The sequence below is a fragment of the Castor canadensis genome, chromosome 1 (genome assembly GCF_047511655.1).
Source record: "Castor canadensis chromosome 1, mCasCan1.hap1v2, whole genome shotgun sequence".
NCBI lineage: Eukaryota > Metazoa > Chordata > Mammalia > Rodentia > Castoridae > Castor > Castor canadensis.
The window spans coordinates 46,984,250-47,006,916 of record NC_133386.1 but is presented as its reverse complement, the minus strand read 5'-3'; the positions used below and the strand labels follow the sequence as shown (position 1 = coordinate 47,006,916).

Below are 22,667 nucleotides of genomic sequence, written 5' to 3'. Positions count from 1 at the left end.
TTGCTCTGGCTTCTTTAATGTCTGCGTTGAAACCATCTTCCAAATCATGAAATGGTGTTTTCTCATCATAACTTATACTCAAATTTTCTGAGAGTAATTCAAGGATTATTGGCTATTTATCATCAAAACTCCAGTCTTCATAAGCCATCCCTTGTACAATGCTGAGGGGTGATGCAGGAGTAATGCTGAAGGAAGAGAACTAAGCTTGAGGAGTTCAGATTTCCATCTTCATTGAGTGCATGTGATTTCCCTCACACTTGTGGCACCTAGAGGTGGAGTCATTTTCTCAGTGCTGGTTTGGATCTGCATCTTTTCAACAATGTCTTACCTAAAGGTAGTTCTGAATTATTGTAGAGGTTCCAATGTCAATAACTGTTTCCAAAAGAAGTGTTCACAATGAAAATACCTATTGTTCTTGTGACTTTGCACCTTAAATTGTTCTGTTGGCTAACAAGTTAGGATTACAGAGTTAGACTTCCCAATGACACCACTTCTGAAGGTAGTCATGATAGGGGTATAGATGTAAGAGGGTAGATGCAGACTGGAGTCTAAGATGGAGTGAAAAGAAAAAGAGAGACCAGAGTCTTGGAATTTAATGGAATGTCTTTCAATTTCTCAAAATCCTGGGCTTTACTTTTTTAGAGCAACAAAGAACTTTTTCAAAATGACTGTGCTTTATTTTCCAATTTTTTTCATCCATCCATAACCTCTTTTACTTGTTGGTTCATTGACTTGTTCAGTTTCTCAATGTATTAGGCTCATATTATATGCTAAAAATGAAAGTAGGCTCATAGGCTACTGAGAGCATTTGATTCTTCCCTTTTCACATCTTCTTGCCTAGATGGAAATATATAACCTTTAAAGGGAGGAATGTTACTTGATAACTGAGTATCGGATAGACTATTTTCAAATATTAGAGTTTTTAAGGTGAAAAATTTGAGAATTGCATTTAGTATCACTAAAAAATAAACAGAGCTGTAAGAAATATAAATCTTAGTAAGTACCAGAAACTGGTATTTAAATTTTGTTCATAGTACACAGAACCCATTTTTATGGGTTACATGTAAGTCTTCCTAATAACAATAGCAGAGCCCAAAGTTCTATCTGTTATCTACAAAATCATGGTTGGGCAGAATTCTTTCCCCATTAAACTCTTAGGTAATATTTTATTCCATTATGGAATGAGCATTGTAGCTTATATTATCAAGAGTATTTTCTACAGGTTATATTCAGTATACACTTGGCCTTATAATACTTCAATTGAAAAAAATCAGAGCGGGGCAGCTGTGGTAGGGCATGATTGTAATCCTGGCTACTTGGGAGACATATAGGAGGGTCAGTCTGAGGCCAACCCAGGCAAAAATGCTCAAGACCCTATCTAAAAAATAACTAACAAAAAGGGGCATGGGTGAACTTAAGTGGTAGAGCACTAGAAGCCCTGAGTTCAGTCCCCAGTACTGCCCCCCCAATTTTTTTCCTACTCCTGATATGCTTTAGGCACTGCACTAGCCAGTAGATCAGTATACCCAGCCCTTGGTCATGTTTTTACAAACGTTCTTTTAAAAAAAAATTTCCACCTTTATTGAAATGTAATCAACAAGTAAAAACTGTATGTAGGTAAGTATACAGTGTGATGTTTTGATATATGTATGCCACCAATGAAGCTATTAAACATATCCATCATATGGTTACCGTTTTGTGTTTGTGTGTACAGTGAGAGCACTTCAGATCCACTTTGTTAGCATATTTTAAACATGTAGACCTTCATTAGTAGCATTTGAGGATTGATTCCAGGACACGTGCCCCCCCATCCCAAGATCCGTAGATACTCAAGTCACTTACATAAAATGTTACAGCATTTGCACAAAACATATGCACATCTCCCATATACTCTAAAGGGGGTATGTATGGTGCTGAAGATCAAACACAGGCTCTCATGTATCTAAGTGTGATTTCTACCACTAAACTACCTCTTCATTCCTCTTGCATGCACTTTAGATCATGTCTAGACTACTTATAATATCTAATATAATATAAGTGCTATGTAAATAATTGTTATTCCGTATTGTTCAGAGAATAATGACAAGAAGAGAAACAGTCTGAGCCAGCCACCAGTGGCTCACACCTGTAATCTTGCCTACTCAGGAGAAGGAGATCAGGAGGATCATGGTTTGAAACCAGCCTGGGCAAATAGTCCGAGAGACCCTATTTTGAAAAAATCCATCACAAAAGGGCCGGTGCAGTGGCTTAAAGTGTAGGCCCTGAGTTCAAGCTCCAATACCACAAAAAAAAATTCTATTCATAGTCAATACAGACATTTTCCCAAATCTTTTCAATCTATAGCTAATTGAATCCACAAATTTAGAACCTGCTGATACAGTGGGACAGCTATATAATGTAGTGTTGCTAACTGTAGTCAATATGCTATACATTAGATCTCCTAAATGGATTTACTGTGCATATCGGAAACTTTTTCTTCTTTGATCTATATCTCTGTTTCCCCATCCTCCCGACCCTGGCAACCACCATTTTACTCTTTGTTTTCATGAGTTTAATTTTCTTTAGATTCCACATATAAGTGAGGTCATGTAGTCTTTGTCTTCCTGTGCTTACCTCACTTTTACCATAAGGTCCTCCAGGTTCATCCATCTTACTGAAAATGACAGAATTTCCTTCCTTTTTAAGGCTGAAAAATACCCTATTTTATACAGATACTCCTCAATTTAGGATAGGATTACCTCCCAGTGAAGTCATCATAAGTTGGAAATATCAAAAGTCCCAAATATACTTAATGTGCCTACCCTACCAAATATCATAGCTCAGTCACATAGTGCATAGAAGAGAATTGGTTGTTTCCCCTCATGATTGCCTAGTAGGATGCTGCAGCTCACTGCCACCACCTAGCATTATAAGGAAGTGTTGCACTGTATATACCTAGCCTGGGAAGAGATCAAAATTCAGAGTAGTTTCTACTGAATGTCTACAACTTCCCCACCATCAGAAAGTTGAAAACTCATAAGCTGAATCATCATTAAGTCAGGGACTGTCTGAATATTAATTTTTATTACTGTTAAATTCAGCATCTTGCTGAATATGTGCTACGTGTTTGGGTATTTGATGTATAATGTTTAAAAGTGTGTCTATGCTTAAGAAGTAAATAGTTCATTCAGCAAAATTAATTAGTAATCCATTTCACTCTAATCAAATAAAAATTAGTGCTACATGTCAGTAATTGTAAGAATGCTGAATTTGTAGTTGGGCTTGGTTATAATGTGTGTTCTCTAAAGCAGATATATATATATATATAAGTGCAGATGTGAGTGGAATTTCTTAAGCCTTTTTCATGAAAAAAACACATTAGGAACTTTTTAAATTGTGATTTTTCTCACCCATTGCAAAATAAATGTGGCCATTTATAATTTTATAATGATATCCAGAGCTCATTTATGAATGGTATTGGTCATTTGCCATTTAGATATTTGGATTTCCTTGGAGTTTATATAATTGCAATATTTTATAATAGAAAGTATGAAAATGAACTCGTTTCAACATTAAAATGTAAGCTTAAAGGAGATCAACTTCTAGTCATAGAGCTGCTAAATATATGTATTGAACTTGTTTTTCCTGGTTTTCTATATTACTTTAAATATTGCACTAAGTTTAGAAGTCAAATATTTGTGTGTATTTAAATTAATCTTAACTTCTAATCAGTAAAAGGGCTCTTGGAGTTTATTTGTAATCTGCACCATACTTTGGGACAAATGCTTTTTAGACTTCACATTAGTAATATAATCCTTGCAGGGATAGGGTGTGATAGCCGGAAGTAAACCAAGAGTGGTGAGCCCCTTCATCATAGCCCAACCACAAATATGCATAATAAGAGAATGAGATGGCTGTTTGGCACATAGTTTACAGTGAGACTTTTTCTAACAAGAGATCTTGGATTCATAGCATTGACTGTTCTCTCTAAACTTTTTTGAAAGTTACTGGGTTTGTTTTAAAGTATACTTTTTGCCAGAGGTGAAGTGACCCAGAGGACAAGAATTCTTCTAGAGTGTGATGTTGAAATAGTCTCAGTAAATGAACACACTGATCAAGGGTTTGCTTCGTTCATCATATTCACACACGAGAAGTGTAATGCCTTTCAAGTTTAATACATTGCTAGATTGATAGGACATAGAAACATTATTTGCTTGAAACATTGTAATAGATCAAAAACTCCTTTAAATTCTCCTTCTTGCTCTACAAAAGTTGTACTATTAAATGCCTCCAAAAGAATTCTTTTAGAGAGATGGACTATTGATGAAATAAATTGGCAGACCACAAAAAATGTTTTGTTTATCAGCATTATCTGATCTGAGTTCAATAGTTTTTCCCTGTGAAATTCTAAAAAAAAAATCAATAGCATCAACTTGATGATGAGAAACAAATGCTGAGTTTTAAAATGCAAACCAGTATCTGTTCTTAGATTATCTCTCAGTAAAGAGATTGTATCATTGATTCATGACAAATCTACAAGCTTCATGTTCAAGATCTTAAAATGAATTCTGTTATTTTATTCGAAGTATCCCCACTATTATCTTATTGATTATTCTTGAAATCATCTCTTCAGCTCTCACCTCATATGTGTTTATTTACCATGTCACATGAACATCTAATCATAATATTTTAAAAATTTATCGAATCCCAGTGATCTAAAAATCAAATTTGTAAATCTACCCCATAAGATATGAAGATTATTTACTTTTTCTTAATTTATTGTTCATTTTCAGTTTTTTACCAGTTTATTCTTTTGTTTAGGATAGTAGTTCATCTTTACACTAATTACACAGCTGAGCTGAAAATCCTGTTTGTAAACTAATCAAATAGAATTTTTGGTACCTTCTTTTGACATTTATGTGATAGTATTTAAAAGCAGCAGCCACCTGCCCACTTTTATGTTTGGTAACGATTTTGACTTGGTGTGCATTCTGTATTTTCTGTAGAGCACTGTATTGAGCAAAAGTTCTCCCTTAATTATTTCTGGAGAGCAGCACAGAAGTAGAGAGAAGGCTGTCCTCCTTCCTGACCCTGTAACAGTATGTGCACTTAGCCATGTACCACATGGCCTGACTTGTTGATTATGGTTAGTTAGTACTGATTAAAAGACTTTCATGTTTTATGTGGTGAATCTTTTAGATAGAATATGAGGTAATGAGAGTCCCTGGGAAATGATAAGGAAATCTAGATCATCTGAGATTTGAGTCTTCTATAGAATTGAAAAAGATTAGTCAAATAAAAAGTTATCCAGGCTGCAGAAAAAATGTTGGCTGTGTACTTTTTGAGTATGTAGTATCAACCTATGAATTTAGCTTATTAAGTGAACTTGATCATACTTTCTTCTCTCAAGGTCAGAGAAAAGGGGGAAGAAGGGACTTCTTTGAAACTCCATGACATAATAAATCATTGGAGTTGCCTCACACGAAATGAGTGAAAGAAAATTCAATGGGTAAAGCCAAGGTCATCCTTAGCCAGTCACTTAGAAACTCTCCTTAAAGGAAGAGGAAAGGTGAACTATAGCTAAATGAATTAAAAATAAGAGTTAGGGCTAGAAGTATTTCTTTGTATCTTAGTTTCCTGTACTTATGAAACAATATATCTTATGCTTCTTAAATCTCAATATATTATAAATTCCTTTTGATCTACATTATATAGGAATCATGCTACACATACTGAAGTAGACCCAAAGGGACATGGAAATTTAGTATGTGATAAAGGTTGCATTTGAAATTGGTGAAAAATAAGTTATTTAACTACATTTGATCTATGAGTAGCCACCTGTAAAAATAATTTTGTATCCTAGCTTACACTCAGTATCAAAATAAATTGCACAGAGATCAAAGATCAAAGCATTAAAAAAATTATTTTTTGACAGTACTGGGGTTTGAACTCAGGGTTTCCTGCTTGCTAGGCAGGTACTCTACCACTTGAGCCATACCTCCAAGCCCTTTTTACTTTAGGTATTTTTCAAATAGGCTCTTGTTTTATTCTCATGTCAACCTGAATTGCAGTCCTCCTATTTATGCCCCCTTCATATAGTGGAATGACAGACACATACCATCAAGCCCAGTTTTTGTTGGTTGAGATGTGGTCTTGCTAATTTTTTCCTATATATATGTCATAAAACCTTTTAAACTGTGATCTCAAACCCAGAAACCATAACAGGAAAAGTAGGTAATTCTTACAAGACTAAAACAAACAAACAAACAAAAGAAAAGCTTTGCACATGAAGAAAAATGTAGGTCAAATTAAATAACAAAGTGGGAGAAAAAATTTCCAACTTGTGTAATGGGCAGGGAGCTAATAGCCTTATGTTAAGTGTTTCTTTTAAAAAATATTTCAAAACACAATAACCCAACTGATTGATAGTCAGAATGTTAATAGTTTGCAGAATAGGAAACATATGTGACTTTAACCCTATGCAAAGTTGTACAGATTTATTCATAATAGGAAATCGCAAATAGAAATTGATGTAGGAAGTGTAAGTTAATATGAACTTAAAAATTTTAAGTGTACGTGCTCTCCCCAACAAGAATTGTTTCTGTAAGAATTATCTTATGGATACATTTACATGTGTGAAAATGATGAATATTCAGGGTTATTGTTTACACTATTGTAAAAGCTGAAGGAAACTGCTCAAATATTCACTAATAAGGGGATAGCTACATTTTTGTACATTTGTACAATTGAACTTTCAGTAATCATTAAAAAGACAGAGGAACCTCATTATGGAGTATGAAAGGATCTCCAGAATATATTTGGTAAAAGACAAGTCTGGAGTTTAGTATGTGGTATATAGCACTTGTATAAAATACATACACATAATTGGTATATTCACAATATCTGATATACTCTTTATAAGGATAGATAAGAAACTAGTAAAAAATGGTTGCATTTTTGTGAGGGGAATTTTATAGGTTGGGAGAAGAAGTGTGAAGAATATTTACTTTTAATTGTATGTCAGTCTTTTTTTGAATATTGTATCATGTACAAGTATATTCTCCTAAAATATGTCATATTTTTTTGAATTCTTCTTAAAAGTCAAAAAGAAAAAGAAAGAACATAGCACTTGTTTTCATTGCAATTTACCATATATACCATCCAAAGATTGGCTGCTTTTTGGGGGCATTCGAATATAATAATAGATAATAATAATTCTATAACAAATTAATATAGTTTGTGGCATTACTGCTCAATCTTGCATTCCCTTGCAACCATTGTTGCAAATACTGATTTTCATTCTCCTCTCAAAATGTGGGCATATTAGTAGAAGTATTAATGTAATAGTTTATTGTATTTATTTTTTCAGTACATCAGTTTTTTATTAGGGAAGAAATAACTATCATTGTACTCTCAAAATGTGGGCATATTAATTAATAGAAGTATTAATATAATAGTTTTTATATACATTTTTCAGTGCATCAGTTTTTATTAGGGAAGAAATAACTAACAGTTCACATACCAAAGTCATTAATAACTAAAATGGTTTTTGATAAGTATTTTAGTTTTTTTCTCTGTGGGAAAGTAGCAGTTGAACAAAGTAATGTTTAATTTTGAGATATGCTTACTTTCCTGGCTTTAAAAAATGTATTTTGAGTGATTTACTGTTCTGGAAGTCATTTCCAAAAGTAAATCAAATAAAAGAGTAACTGGGAAAATAAGGACCTACTCAAAGAAATATACTCCATAAATAATATTTCATGACACTGATTTTTATGTTACATTTTATTCTAAGGAGCTGATTCTTTGTTTTTATCACTAGAACATACTGTACATTTAAGTGAGAGGAATTGACCATCTTTCTCAGACTTTCCTTGAAATTTGGATATTTCACTTTTTCATGTTTCTTAACTTTTTTTCTTTTTTTTATTCTGAGACAAGTACATAACCCACACCTAAACTCTGTGGATATTTAAGTCAATAAGGTGCTCAACAATATATTTTGCCCGGCAGGACATTTTGGGATAATTATACATTTGGTTCAGAATTTAAAGGTGTAGATGATATTATTAGTAAATTCAATACAATTTCAATTATTCATATATGACTTTAGAAATTTCAAATTAAGTAATTTTAATAATTACTAGCAAAATTCATAGCAAAATTTCAGAGTATTGTAAGTATTTTTATATACTAATTTAAACTTCTTCCCACTATGTGTGACTGGAAATCAAATAGACAGTGTATCTTTACTGTGCTGACTTCGCATTTTTAGGATTATAGTCTTTTAGATTATTTTCATGCCAGAATTAACAGAACACTGACCAGTTCAAAGGCTACTTTAGTAGGATAAATAAGTTGTGTCTGAGATGGTGTTTTCAAAACAGTGACGTATTTGAACAGTAAAGGACATAGCACTTTAACAAAGGTGATCCAAAGGACAACTGTCAAAGAGGTATCCAGACTTTGAAGAAATACTTATTTTCCTAAAGAGCCCAAGTGCCTAGAGTACACACTTAATTAAAAAGGAAATAGTTGAACTTAAGGCTGATACACCAAACTAGTATAGAGGTTGATGTAGACTCTCTGGATCTGGAATCTCCTTGAAAGTAAGTGATGAATGAGTTGTGGAATCAGAGGTCGAAGATTCAAGTTAGAGGTCTTCTTGACCAGTCTCTTCTTTAGAATAAAGAAATTGAAATAAGGAATTTGAGTTACTCACATGATCACAATTAGGACTCCTAGCTTTCTGTCTAAAGTTCAGTCCCCACCATCTCCCCTCACATGTAGATCTAGTTGAATGTGTTGGTACATTGTTGTACCTTTATTGCCTATGATATCTCCCTTTGATGATTGCCTGCAAGCTATTGTGGAGTTACTGCTGGGAGCCTCATGGGCCATGTGTATGGAGGCTCAGAGAATATAAGCTGGAGTGGAAAGTTTTGTTGGCCCTGTTAAAGAGTTAGGTCTTTTACAAAGTCAATGATAGGCCAAAGCTTGATGGAGTGTTGGAGAAGAGTAATATAATTAGATGGGTGTTTCAAAAAGATTACTCTGGCTGAAATATGTGGAATATAATGAGGGAGTCAGTGGTCACTGAGAAACTACTTAAGAAAATGGTAACTTAGATTTGATTGGTGCTGTGGAAATGGAGAGAAGTCTCTGGCTGAGCGTGTCTTTTATGTACTTTTCCTTACCTTTAGTCATTGAGGCATTAATTTAATTTGCTAAGCTTATTTTTATGTTGCTTTCTGTCATTATAATTTAATGTCATTTTAATTTAATAGACTATCTGAATGCCAGAAAGCTGGAGAACCATGGGAGTAGTATGTCTAGTGATCATCAAGTGTGATCTAATATTATATGGGACATATACAACATTCATGTATAATCATTACATAAGTTGATTTAGGTACTGTGATTTATGTTAAAATTTTATAAGTAGAAATCTTTCATGCTATGTGAATTTAAGGTGTATGATAAATGAGTAAATAAAGTGGCATTTGAAACTCTTTATGGCATTTTAAAATGTTACTTTATAGATTGAAATGTTGACATTTCCAGATTTATATATCCTTCTGATTTTCTTCAGGGATTAGAATTTATAGCTGCTCATTATTCTTTGTTTCACTACTCAGCCCCCTTTCTGCCTTATCAGTTATTTATTCAGCCTACCTTCAGAGCCTGTTCCATCGCTTATAAGCCTCCCACCTCCACAGCCTCACATCATTATAGACTCTGTGGGCCTTCTGATGGGCATGTCAGCCATCTTGGATCACATTCTTACATGCAAATACATTTGTATAATACAAGTTTTCCTTGTTTTTTTTTTTTTTTCAAAATAAATTGAAAAATCCTGTATGTTTTTAACTCTACTATACTTGAGTTATACCCTTAAAGTTATTGCATGGTTAAAAGATGTTTGTAGATCAAAATGTTATTCCATTCATTCATTTATTGACTTACTTAAAATATATTGAGCACTTGCATGCTGTCCTTTATTTAAGGTTGTTAATATAAAGTTATTAAACTTAAGTAACCTATATGTGGTCTATTAGTATGTTTTTAAAACTCACAGTGTTATCCAGAACATCTAGTACATGTAAATATTGAAAAATACAATATTGGATTGTTAATTTTAGGATTGGTTTATAGGTAGTATGTTAGAAACCTTTATATTTCTCCTTCCCATTTTGATGGGAATGAAATCTATCCCTTTTAGCTTGTCTAAAATAAGTACCAGCTTAGACTACCAGAGAAAGCAAACTTTAAATTAAAAACAACAACAACAAAATACTCACTCTGTATAGGCTGTGAATAATAACAACTATTTTGTTGATTATTGAGAAATTTGTAAACTGATAGTTTTCCCTCATCAAATACTCTTTTGTTTCTGGAACACTGAAGCTTTTATTTTGGCTTTTAAAGCTTTATTAAGGACATGATATTTGGGAGTACTGATGCCAGCTTCATTGAAAACAACTGTTTTATTTTACTAACTTGACTAAGATGCAGTATTACAGTAACCTGGTTGATTCTGGTACACCTCTCCTTCCAAAGGAGAAAGAGAAATGGAAATTTTGAAGGAGGTAGAATGAGGTTTGTATTTCAGAGTCTACTTTAAAAGGATACACTGCCTTCATTTTCATTTTCCCTTCAGTACAGTTGACTTCAGAAATGCAAGTGTTCAACTAGTTTGAGGATTCAGAATTTGAAATGAGTATAGATGATTGGAAAACCTAGGAGCTATTTATTTTTTCTTCATCTAACAATGACCAGTGTTTTTGTACCTTAAAGGTACACTCAATTGACTAACTTATTTTACCATTTAACTTCTTTCCCTTTCATCCTGGCCTCTACTTCTTCACCATGTGGTACATCCATTTGCCTCTTGTTCCAAAAATAAAAAAGAGTATTAGACAGATTTTTTCCAGCTCCTTTTCCTCAGTAGACTCATCTAATGTGATGAATAACATGTCATTGATGAGTGAATGAAGGGCCTTGCTTTTCTCCAAGGCAATCTGACTCCTGTGTACTAGATTCATCCTCCTGAGTCTCAAATGGGACCTTTATTCCTGGTTCTTTCTTCACCAGATCTTTATTTGAGCTCCTTAACATATTTAAGACCTTAAATGCTGTCAAGTAAAAATAACCCTTCCTACAGCCCTCCAGCTCCTCTTTCTCTCCCTCTATTCACAGCTGTGCTTCTTGGTTAGATTTCCCCATACTTTCCTATTTCCTTTAAAAACTCTAATATAGTTCTTTGTACCATTTGATTATTCTTGATAAGATCAAGCAGAAAATCCAAACTGCTATGTCCAGTTCTATTTTTATTACTCACATTGCCATTCTTATAAACATTTAACCTGATAGATCACCCTTTCTCAAAACCCTTTCTTCCATTGACTTTCATACTACCTCTCTTCCCTGGTTTCCCTATCAACTGTGACCTTCTTCTTTGTCTTTTTTCCTGATTTCTTTCTTCTAATTTTCTATCTCATGAATATTGGGATTCCTAAAGGTCCTGTATTTGGTCTACTTTTTTCTACTGTAGGGGCTACTTAGATGCTCATACTTACTGTCATAACTTCATCTACATTACATGCTGCTTTTCCCCTTTTGTGGTCTCTACCTAAGATTGCTTGCCTCTATTTCAAACCTTTATTTCCACATCTTGTTGAAAACTCAAGAGACACAGAGAGTTAGTAGTCACTTACTACAGTCACCCTGATAAAAAATGATATGAAACTAAATTCAGGAGTCCTGGGGAGGATAGATAAGGTAGGAATTTACAAAATAGAGTAAGGAGTTAGACCATACAGGGTCTTAACATTCTGCTTGGGGGAATGAGGGTTAAGGGAATGACTTTGAGAGCTTGGAATGGCTCAAGTAGTTTAGCACTTGCAAGTGTGAAGCCCTGAGTTCAAATCCCAGCACTACCCTCTACCCCCAAAATAGAGATTGAGTATGAAAAAATGAGTACAACTTTTAAAAACAATCATGTTTCTTTGAATATACAGATTTAGAAGTATCTGTTAGACTTCAGTTATTTCTTTGACTTATGGATATGGAAGTTCATAGAGAGGTATCTAGCTTGAAAATAATGGACTTGAAAGAACTCATATACAGATGTACAAATAGGCACAAAGACACAGACATAGAAGGTGAGAAGTGCTAACATGACTCTTTGCATTAATGGCTTATATTTCTTACTTCTTTTTTGGCTGTTTCTCCACATTTCCACATGTAAACTTTGTTATAATCATGACACATTGCTTGAAAGTCTCTTAATGTGCTCTATTCTTTTTCCTTTGTCTTTGTACTTGTAGGTCATAATTTCTGAGTACCCACCCCACCCTTGCCTTATGGTGAATACCTTTTTTATCCTCCACAATTTAACCCCAAAAACATCTCATCCAAGAATCTGTAGTCAGGTTTAAGCATTCTTCTGCTTCTACTCCCATATCAACTTAGGATAGCACTTTCTGCCTTGTCTTGTGACTTTACCTGTCTACTCCTGTTCCCACTAGATGAAATCCCCTACAAGCATACAACTTTTGGTGGCAAGTTTAGGATAAAATCTACTTATTTGTCAGGGTAACTAGATTTTTGGTAAGATGCTTTATGATTATATGGGTCAGTAAAGTCCAATTAAAAATAATTTTAATTTAATAATTGGGCATGCTAATGTTAAAGCATGCTTTTATAATAGTCCAGTAAAAAATGCTTTAAGTTCCTGAGTATATTCTGTGAGCTCACTGAAGGAAAACAGTAAATTTAAACAACCAGTAATTCTCCCTATTGCAAGTCTTATTTTGTACCATTATAAAATACAAAGTATTGCTTTATTCTTTACCACTACATGGCTGAACTACTTTTCTTTTAGAAAAGAAGTAAAATCTTAATCACTTCAAGTAGCCTAGTGTGTAACATTTAACCAAATATATTTTACATGTAAAAGATACATTTATGTCTATGTACACACAAACATATGTACTTATATGTACATACAGACATACACATACAGAAATAATTTAAATTTTAATTACTAGAGTTTAACTACAGTTAAGAATTATTTCTGGCAGAGTGGCTCAAGTAGTAAGTGCCTGCCTAAAGACTGTGAGGTCTTAAGTTCCAAACCCAGAACCACCAAAAGAAAATTGTTTCTTGAAAATTCATAAAAAATATATTGCATGCTTTTAGCTCTGCTTCTAAGATATATAAGATAAATAAAAGATTAGCATGTTTTACAATCATGTTCTTAAACAGACTATCTATAACAATCCAGTTCAAAAAGTTTCACAAACACTTTGAAGTGATCTTAGCTTATCAGTGACCCAGTATCAAAGGTCAGATGAGCACATTCACTTCATCTTCAAATATGTAGAGTCTCTATTCAACCCAATTTCAAAATGATAGAAAAAGGTGATATGCTGTTTATTAAAGATTACATTGGAAACATTGGGTTCCAATTTTTAAGTTGCCTCAACTCAAGTCTTTTTCAGTTTTCTGTTAGTTTATTTATTTAGCACTGGGGATGGAACCCAGGACCTGTGCGTGCTAGGCAAGCACCCTACCACTTAAGCTATGCCCCCAGCCCTCATTGAGTCAAGACTTGTTCATATATAATTGTCTCTATTTTTGTTAGGCTTTGAGAATATATTAGGTTACTCTATATAACTGTCAGTTTTTTATGTCAAAAACAGTCAAATATTGACAGTTTCATGTGGTTCAACATAATGACTTTCTTATTGTTTCTCAGTAGTTTCTACTTTCATGTTTTTTACAATGACCCTATTGGTCATTATGGGTCCCTGTTAATCCCTATGAGTTTGTCTTAATAAGCTAAGGAGTTAATCCATAGAGAATTGTTTCCTTACCTTCTCTGTGAGATTTTAGGGGAGACACATGTGCAGAAAAGTGATTTGATAAAGTAATCTTCAAAGGGAAAAGTAGGTGTTACTACAGACCAAAAGATCTTCCAAGTGATGTTTTAGTATAAAATTATATGTATTGTACTTGGAAAATGCAGGGTACATCTTCAAAAATAGAATGGGCATATCTAAAGAGAGTGTTTCTAAACTACTTTGATGGATGTTCTAATTGAAATGATTGACCAAGAAGATTTTTGAACATGGCTCTCGAATCAGAATAGACTTGTAATATATCTTTTTTTTTTTCAGAACGAAGTAATATAGTCTGCTGATTTTGTTTTTGGTTACTTAGTCATAGTGTTAACTTTTAATTTAAATGTGTGAGATTTTAAAATAGTAAATATGTTTATTATTATAACACAACAGCAAAGTATCTGAAGTGATGTATTTGGCTAAACTAAAAGATGCTGTCACTGTCACTGAAGGGATCTCTTTCCATTCCTGTATCCTAACACTGCCATTGTAATCCAGTTTCGTCTCAGGAGGAGACATGATCACAAATTGTTTTCTTTCCTGAATTCTGACAGCAGATGTACCCAAACACATGATAGTCCATGCTACAGGTGATTGTGTTTTGGAATTTTATGTTAATCTTATTTTAAGTCTTCCAGCAAAATATTGCTTAAAGAGTAAATAAAACTTTGTATTTGCTTTTTTAAAAAGATGCTAGAACAGTGAGGTAGTGTTGAAGCAGTTTGAAACACTGTCCATGGTGTTTATTTGGTAAATTTACAGGTTAATTTAATTATGGAAGGGAGAGGTTCTCCCTAAGAAATATGTGGGTGTTTTTGATGATGAGTTAAATAATTCCTTATTTGCCCTGTCTCATTTTGCCCATCAAGCTAAAAATAAAGCAACATCTGGCTTGTTTATGCTTCAGCATTAATGTTTAGGAGATAGTCTTCTCAGCAGAAAGAATCATATTACATTCTTTACCTTGGCTCCAACATGTTGTAGATGAGACAAAAACAATGACTTTGAGAATAAAATACCATTTTTCTTGAATAAGATAAAAACAAAAAGCAACATTCAGAATTTTAAAAACTCAAATACAAAAATAAACCTTAGGAGCCACATTGTTCTTTGTGTTTTGTTTTTACTCCCTGTGCTGATTTGAAATGGAGCTGGTATAGTAGGATAGAACTTTGTTTGTTTTGATGGGGAGTATACAAATTTTATATGTGACCAACTGACTATGATGTATCATTGTAATATTTCTCCATCTTGATTGGTTAAGAGTGCAAATAGGTTTTTATGGCTTTGTAGGCATTGATTGAAAACATATAATCATTATGGTTAGCTGTTGTATAGTTTCCCAACTTCACCAGACTGCTCCAAACATCTGAGATAATCTGAGGATAGTCTTTCTTATTATGCATTTAGCACTTTACACTAGTGGTTTTTATTTTTTATTTCTTGTCATTCATCAATACAAATGCCTCTTCTGAGATAGCCCTGAAGGACTATTGTGAATCATCATCTGTCTGAAACCATATTTTAAGAGTAAGTAATATAACACATACTTGTGCCAGTTTAAGACCTTCAAATATCCTTCAAAAGACTAATGCAAGCAATGTAAACAAATGTAAAAAACAAGTGTAAAAAATCTAAATGATTTTTGAATTAAGCAATAATCATCAATGTACTTACCTGTCAACATTCTACGTGTCAGTGTGATAATGTACGAATGAAGTTATCCATTACAGCCTGAGTCCTAAAAAGCAAATATCAGAAGCAAGACAAATATGCATCTAAAAGCTAGTAGGTGAATAAGCTACTGTCTCTGTGTGCATAAAGAAATAATATGGTTCTCCTTGAGAAAAAAAAAGCAAGTTGTTCTGCACATACTGAAATAGAAAGATTCCCAGGATATGTAACTATAAGAAAAAAAAAAGAGGCTACACAGTTGTATGCATTTTATGCTGTCTTTTATAAGAAATAAGGTAGAGTAGATAAGTATTTATACAAAGAAATATTGAAAGAATATATAAGAAACTAACACAGCAGTTTCTAAAGGCATTTGGGGTTGGAAGTAGACTTAAAAAAAAAATTACATTGACTCGAACCAATTTCAAGAGTAGCGTTTATCTCCTGTAATGAAATATCATGACAGTGACAAATCTACATTCCTGATTATGCTGTTGCTTAAAAATCTTGAAGTTATTGTATACTGAATAATATTTCTTTACTTTGAAAGGAGAATGTCACTGGTGTCTTGCCTCCCACTCCCCAGCCAACATTCTTACTTTGGAGAGGAATAAGTAAAAGAATTTTTGTTTTAACTTCTGTTTTTTTTTTTTTATTCATATTTGCATACAATGTTTGGGTCATTTCTCCCCCCTTCCCCCAGCCCCTCCCTTCCCCCCCCATCCCCTCCCTCTCCCCTCCACCCCCTCGCTACCCGGCAGAAACTATTTTGCCCTTATCTCTAATTTTGTTGAAGAGAGAGTATAAGCAATAATAGGAAGGAACAAGGGTTTTTGCTAGTTGAGATAAGGATAGCTATACAGGGAGTTGACTCACATTGATTTCCTGTGCATCTGTGTTACCTTCTAGGTTAATTCTTCTTGATCTAACCTTTTTTCGAGTTCCTGGTCCCCTTCTCCTATTGGCCTCAGTTGCTTTAAAGTATCTGCTTTAGTTTCTCTGTGTTGAAGGCAACAAATGCTAACTAGTTCTATAGGTGTCTTACCTATCCTCACCCCTCCCTTGTGTGCTATTGCTTTATCATGTGATCAAAGTCCAGTCCCCTTGTTGTGTTTGCCCTTGATCTAATGTCCGCATATGAGGGAGAACATACGATTTTTGGTCTTTTGGGCCAGGCTAACCTCACTCAGAATGATGTTCTCCAATTCCATCTGTTGACCAGCGAATGATAACATTTCGTTCTTCTTCATGGCTGCCTAAAATTCCATTGGGTATAAATACCACATTTTCTTAATCCATTCGGCAGTAGTGGGGCATCTTGGCTGTTTCCATAACTTGGCTATTGTGAATAGTGCTACAATAAACATGGGTGTGCAGGTGCCTCTGGAGTAACCTCTGTCACAGTCTTTGGGTATATCCCCAAGAGTGGTATTGCTGGATCAAATGGTAGATCAATGTCTAGCTTTTTAAGTAGCCTCCACAATTTTTTCCAGAGTGGTTGTACTAGTTTACATTCCCACTAGCAGTGTAAGAGGTTTCCTTTTTCCCCGAATCCTCTCCAACACCTGTTGTTAGTGGTGTTGCTAATGATGGCTATTCTAACAGAGGTGAGGTGGAATCTTAGTGTGGTTTTAATTTGCATTTCCTTTATTGCTAGGCATGGTGAGCATTTTTTCATGTTGTTTTTGGCCATTTGAATTTCTTCTTTTGAGAAAGTTCTGTTTAGTTCACTTGCCTATTTATTTATTGGTTCATTAATTTTGGGAGAATTTAGTTTTTTAAGTTCCCTGTATATTCTGGTTATCAGTCCTTTGTCTGATGTGTAGCTGGCAAATATTTTCTCCCACTCTGTGGGTGTTCTCTTCAGTTTAGAGACCATTTCTTTTGTGGAGCAGAAGCTTTTTAGTTTTATGAAGTTCCATTTATCTATGCTATCTCTTAGTTGCTGTGCTGCTGGGGTTCCACTGAGAAAGTTCTTACCTATACCTATTAATTCTAGAGTATTTCCTACTCTTTCCTGTATCAACTTTAGAATTTGGGGTCTGATATTAAGATCCTTGATCCATTTTGAGTTAATATTGGTATAGGGTGATATACATGCGTCTAGTTTCAGTTTTTTGCAGACGGCTAACCAGTTTTCCCAGCAGTTTTTGTTGAAGAGGCTGCTATTTCTCCATCGTATATTTTTACCTCCTTTGTCAAAGACAAGTTGGTTATAGTTGTGTGGCTTCATATCTGGGTCCTCTATTCTGTTCCACTGGTATTCATGTCTGTTTTTGTGCCAGTACCATGCTGTTTTTATTGTTATTGCTTTGTAATATAGTTTGAAGTCGAGTATCATGAACCTCCAGCATTGTTCTTTTGACTGAGTATTGCCCTGGCTATTCTTGGCCTCTTGTGTTTCCATGTAAATGTAACAGTAGATTTTTCAATCTCTTTAATGAATGTCATAGGGATTTTGATGGGAATTGCATTAAACATGTAGATTACTTTTGGGAGTATAGACATGTTTACTATGTTGATTCTACCAATCCGTGAGCATGAGAGATCTCTCCACTTTCTATAGTCTTCCTCAATCTCTTTCTTCAGAAGTTTATGATTTTCCTTGTAGAGGTCGTTCACATCCTTTGTTAGGTTTACACCTAGGTATTTGATTTTTTTTGAGGCTGTTGTAAATGGAATTGTTTTCATATATTCTTTCTCAGTTTGTTCATTATTAGTGTATAGAAATGCTAATGATTTTTCTATGTTGATTTTCTATCCTGCTACCTTGCTATAGCTATTGATGGTGTCTAGGAGCTTTTGAGTAGAGTTTTTTGGGTCTTTAAAGTATAGAATCATGTCATCTGCAAATAGGGATATTTTGACAGTTTCTTTACCTATTTGTATTCCTTTTATTCCTTCTTCTTGCCTAAATGCTCTGGCTAGGAATTCCAGTACTATGTTGAATAGGAGTGGAGATAGTGAGCATCCTTGTCTAGTTCCTGATTTTAGAGGGAATGGTTTCAGTTTTTCTCCATTAAATATAATGCTGTCTGTAGGTTTGTCATATATAGCTTTTATAATGTTGAGGAACTTTCCTTCTATTCCTAGTTTTCTTAGAGCTTTTATCATGAAATGGTGTTGGATCTTATCAAAGGCTTTTTCTGCATCTATTGAGATGATCACGTGGTTTTTCTCTTCTTCTGTTAATGTGGTTTATTACATTTATTGATTTTCATATGTTGAACCACTTCTGCATTCCTGGGATGAAGCCTACTTGGTCGTGGTGAATGATCTTTTTGATGTGTTGTTGAATTTGGTTTGCCACTATTTTATTGAGGATTTTTGCATCAATGTTCATTAAGGAGATTGGCTATAGTTATCCTTTTTGGAGGTGTCTTTGCCTGGTTTTCGGATTAGTGTAATACTGGCTTCATAAAATGTGTTAGGCAGTTTTCCTTCCTTTTCTATTTCGTGGAACAGTTTAAAGAGGGTTGGTGTCAGTTCATCTTTAAAGGACTGATAGAATCCATCAAGTCCTGGAATTTTCTTTTTCGGGAGACTCTCGATGGCTGCTTCAATATCATTTTGTGTTATAGATCTATTCAGTTTATTAATATCCTCTTGGTTCAGTTTTGGATAATCATATGTATCTAGAAATCTGTCCATTTCTTTAAGATTTTCATATTTATTTGAATATAGGTTCTCGAAGTAGTCTCTAATGATTTCCTGGACTTCCATGGTGTTTTTTGTTATCTCCCCTTTTGCATTCCTGATTCTACTAATTTGGGTTTTTTTCTCTCCTCATTTTAGTCAGGTTTGCCAGGGGTCTGTTGATCTTGTTTATTTTTTCAAAGAACCAACTTCTTGTTTCATTAATTCTTTGTATGGTTTTTTTGGTTTCTATTTCATTGATTTCAGCTCTCATTTTTATTATTTCTCTCCTCATTGTTTTGGGATTTGCTTGTTCTTGTTTTTCTAGAGTTTGAGATGTATCATTAGGTCATTGTTTGGAATCTTTCAGTCTTTTTAATATATGCATTCATGGCTATAAACTTTCCTCTCAGGACTGCCTTTGCTGTGTCCCATAGGTTCCGGTAGGTTGTGTTTTCATTTTCATTGACTTCCAGCAACTTTTTAATTTCTTTTTTTATTTCATCAATGACCCATTGTTCATTAAGCAATGAGTTATTCAGTTTCCAGCTGTTTGATTGTTTTTTGTCTTTACTTTTGTTGTTGAGTTCTAGTTTTATTGCATTGTGATCAGATAGTATGCACGGTATAATTTCTATTTTCTTATATTTGCTGAGGCTTGCTTTGTGCCCTAGGATATGATCTATTTTGGACAAGGTTCCATGGGCTGCTGAGAACATATATTATGTAGAAGTTGGATGAAATGTTCTGTAGACATCAAGTAGGTCCATTTGACCCATTGTATATTTTAGATCTAGGATTTCTTTATTGATTTTTTGTTTGGATGAGCTATCTATTGATGATAATGAGTTGTTAAAGTCTCCCACAACCACTGTGTTGGAGTTGATATATTCTCTTAGGTCTTTCAGGGTATGTTTGATGAAATTGGATGCATTGACCTTGGGTGCATATAGGTTGATAATTATTATTTCCTTTTTGTCTATTTCCCCTTTTATTAGTATGGAATGTCCTTCTTTATCTCATTTGATCAATGTAGGTTTGAAGTCTACTTTGTCAGAGATAAGTATTGCTACTTCTGCCTGTTTTCGGGGGCCATTGGCTTGGTAAATCTTCTTCCAGCCTTTCATTAAGCCTATGCTTATTTCTGTTGGTGATATCGGTCTCCTGTAAGCAACAAATTGTTGGATCTTCCTTTTTAATCCATTTCCAAATGGTGCCTTTTGATGGGGGAATTAAGTCCATTAACATTAAGTGTTAGTACTGATAGGTATGTGGTGATTCCTGTCATTTAGTTGTCTTAGTTGTTTGAAGGTTTGATTGTGTGTACCTAAATCGAGGTTACTCTCTACTTTCTTGCTTTTTCTTTTCCTGTAGTTTGGTGCTGCCTGCCCTTTCATGGTTATGTTGGGTTTCACTTTCTATGTGCACAATCTCTTGAAGAATCTTTGTGGTCACATATGGTTTTAGTTTCTGCTTATGGAAGACTTTTATTGCTCCATCTGTTTTGAATGATAGTTTTGCTGGGTAGAGTATCCTGGGATTGAAGTTATTTTCATTCAGTGCTGGAAGGTCTCACCCCACGCTCTTCTTGCTTTTAATGTTTCTGTTGAGAAGTCTGCTGTGATTTTATGGGTTTACTTTTGTATGTTATTTGTTTTTTCTCTCTTACAGCTTCAGTATTCTTCCTTGGGTCTCTGTACTTGTTGTTTTAATGATAGCATGCTCTGGGGTAGATCTATTTTGTTGTGGTCTGTTTAGTGCTCTGGAGGCCTCTTGCATCTGTATGGGAATAGATTTCTCTAGATTTGGGAAATTTTCTGTTATTATTTTGTTGAATATATTACGCATTCCCTTTGCTTGCACCTCTTCTCCTTCTTCAATGCCCATGATTCTCAGGTTTGGTCTTTTGATGGAGTCAGTGAGTCTTGCATTATCTTTTCACAGGTCTTGAGTTGTTTAACTAATAGTTCTTTGGTTATTCCTTTAATTATCATTTCATCTTTGAGTTCTGAGATTCTGTCTTCTGTTTGTTCTATTCTGCTCGATTGGCCTTCCATTTTGTTTTGCAGTTCTGTTTCATTCTTTTTTCTGAGGTTTTCCATTTCCTGAGCCCCTTCCTCTTTAATGTTGTCTATTTTTGTCCTGAGTTCATTTATCTATTTATTAATTGTGTTCTTTGTTTCTCTTTGGTGTTTTATACCGTGCTTCTATGTTTTCCTTTATTTCTTCTTGTGCTTTTTCAAATTCTCTATTTTTGTTGTCTTGGAATTTCTTGAGTGTCTCCTGTACATTTTGGTTGACCCTATCCAGTATCATCTCTATAAAATTCTCATTGAGTACCTGTAGTATTTCTTCTTTTGGATTATTCTTGTGGGCTTCTTTGGGTTCTTTGGCATAGTTTATCTTCATTTTGTTGGAGTATGGATCTGAGTATCTGTTTTCTTAATTTCCCTCTGATTCCTGTACTGATTTTTTGCTGTGGGGAAACTGGTTTCCCTGTTTTTTCTGTTTTCCCATCATTTGCCTTGGTGTTTTTATTGTACCCATACTTTGTGCAATTAAGTATTTTCTAGCTTGTAATAATAAACATGGTGATATTTAGAATAGAAGGGTGAGAGGAGATGGAAAGCAAAGAAGTTAAAGAAAAAGGGAAAAACAAACAAACAAGTAGAAAAAAACAATACTAAGAAACAAACAAAAAAAAGTTTCAAAGATATAAACGGAGAGATAGTGTACTAATCAACAGTAAGCTGAACAGGCATTAGAGAGACAGAGAGAGGATTGAAAAACTAAATAAATGAAAAAAAAATAAAATGAAGTAATTTAAAAAAAAAATCTGTAAGTTCAAATGCAATAAAGTTTCAGTCTTAATAATTTTGGTTTTAGCCCCTCAGCCTCCAATCCTGGACATGGTATCTCAGAAGTAGTCCTGTCATTGTCTCTTCAAAGGGGAACAAAAACAAAACAACACAAAACAAAAAAACCCACAAAGTGTCCCAAGTTCAAATGCAATACAGTTTCAGTAAGTTTTTCAGCATGCAGGTGTAAAGTCTGGCGACAGTTCTGTGAATGGCTATCTGAGGCTGTGGCTCACCTGCCCACTGCTGTCAGCCTGCTGTTGCTGAAGGCTTTATTTATGCAGATCTCAGCAGTGAGCTTAGCACTCACCTAGCACCTCAGGCTTTGTTTACTCAGAGTTCTCCTGGGCGAGACCTCTGCTGCTACAAGCTTTCCCCTTTCCGAGCACACTGGGGGAGGCTTTCTCTGGCCTGCATGTTTGTTTACAGCTCCTGTGGAGTTTTCCTCCTGCTGCCACTGTTACAAGCTTTCCAACTCCTTGTTGCTGGGCATGTGTCGCAGCTTCTGCCTTCTCTAGCCAGCTTGTTGTGAGGGCTTTCCCCTTTCCCCCTCTTTGGCACGCAGGGCACCCCGCCCTCTTTGCTACATGTCTTTTTTGTTGTTATTTTTTAT

General features: G+C 34.5%; 1 protein-coding gene across 4 annotated transcripts in view; it reads left to right on the top strand.

Moving 5' to 3' along the window:
• The window catches only part of Nt5dc1 (5'-nucleotidase domain containing 1), a 141,505-nt gene that overhangs the window by 29,542 nt on the left and 89,296 nt on the right, over nucleotides 1-22,667 (top strand). The gene's annotated exons all lie outside the window — the stretch shown is intronic.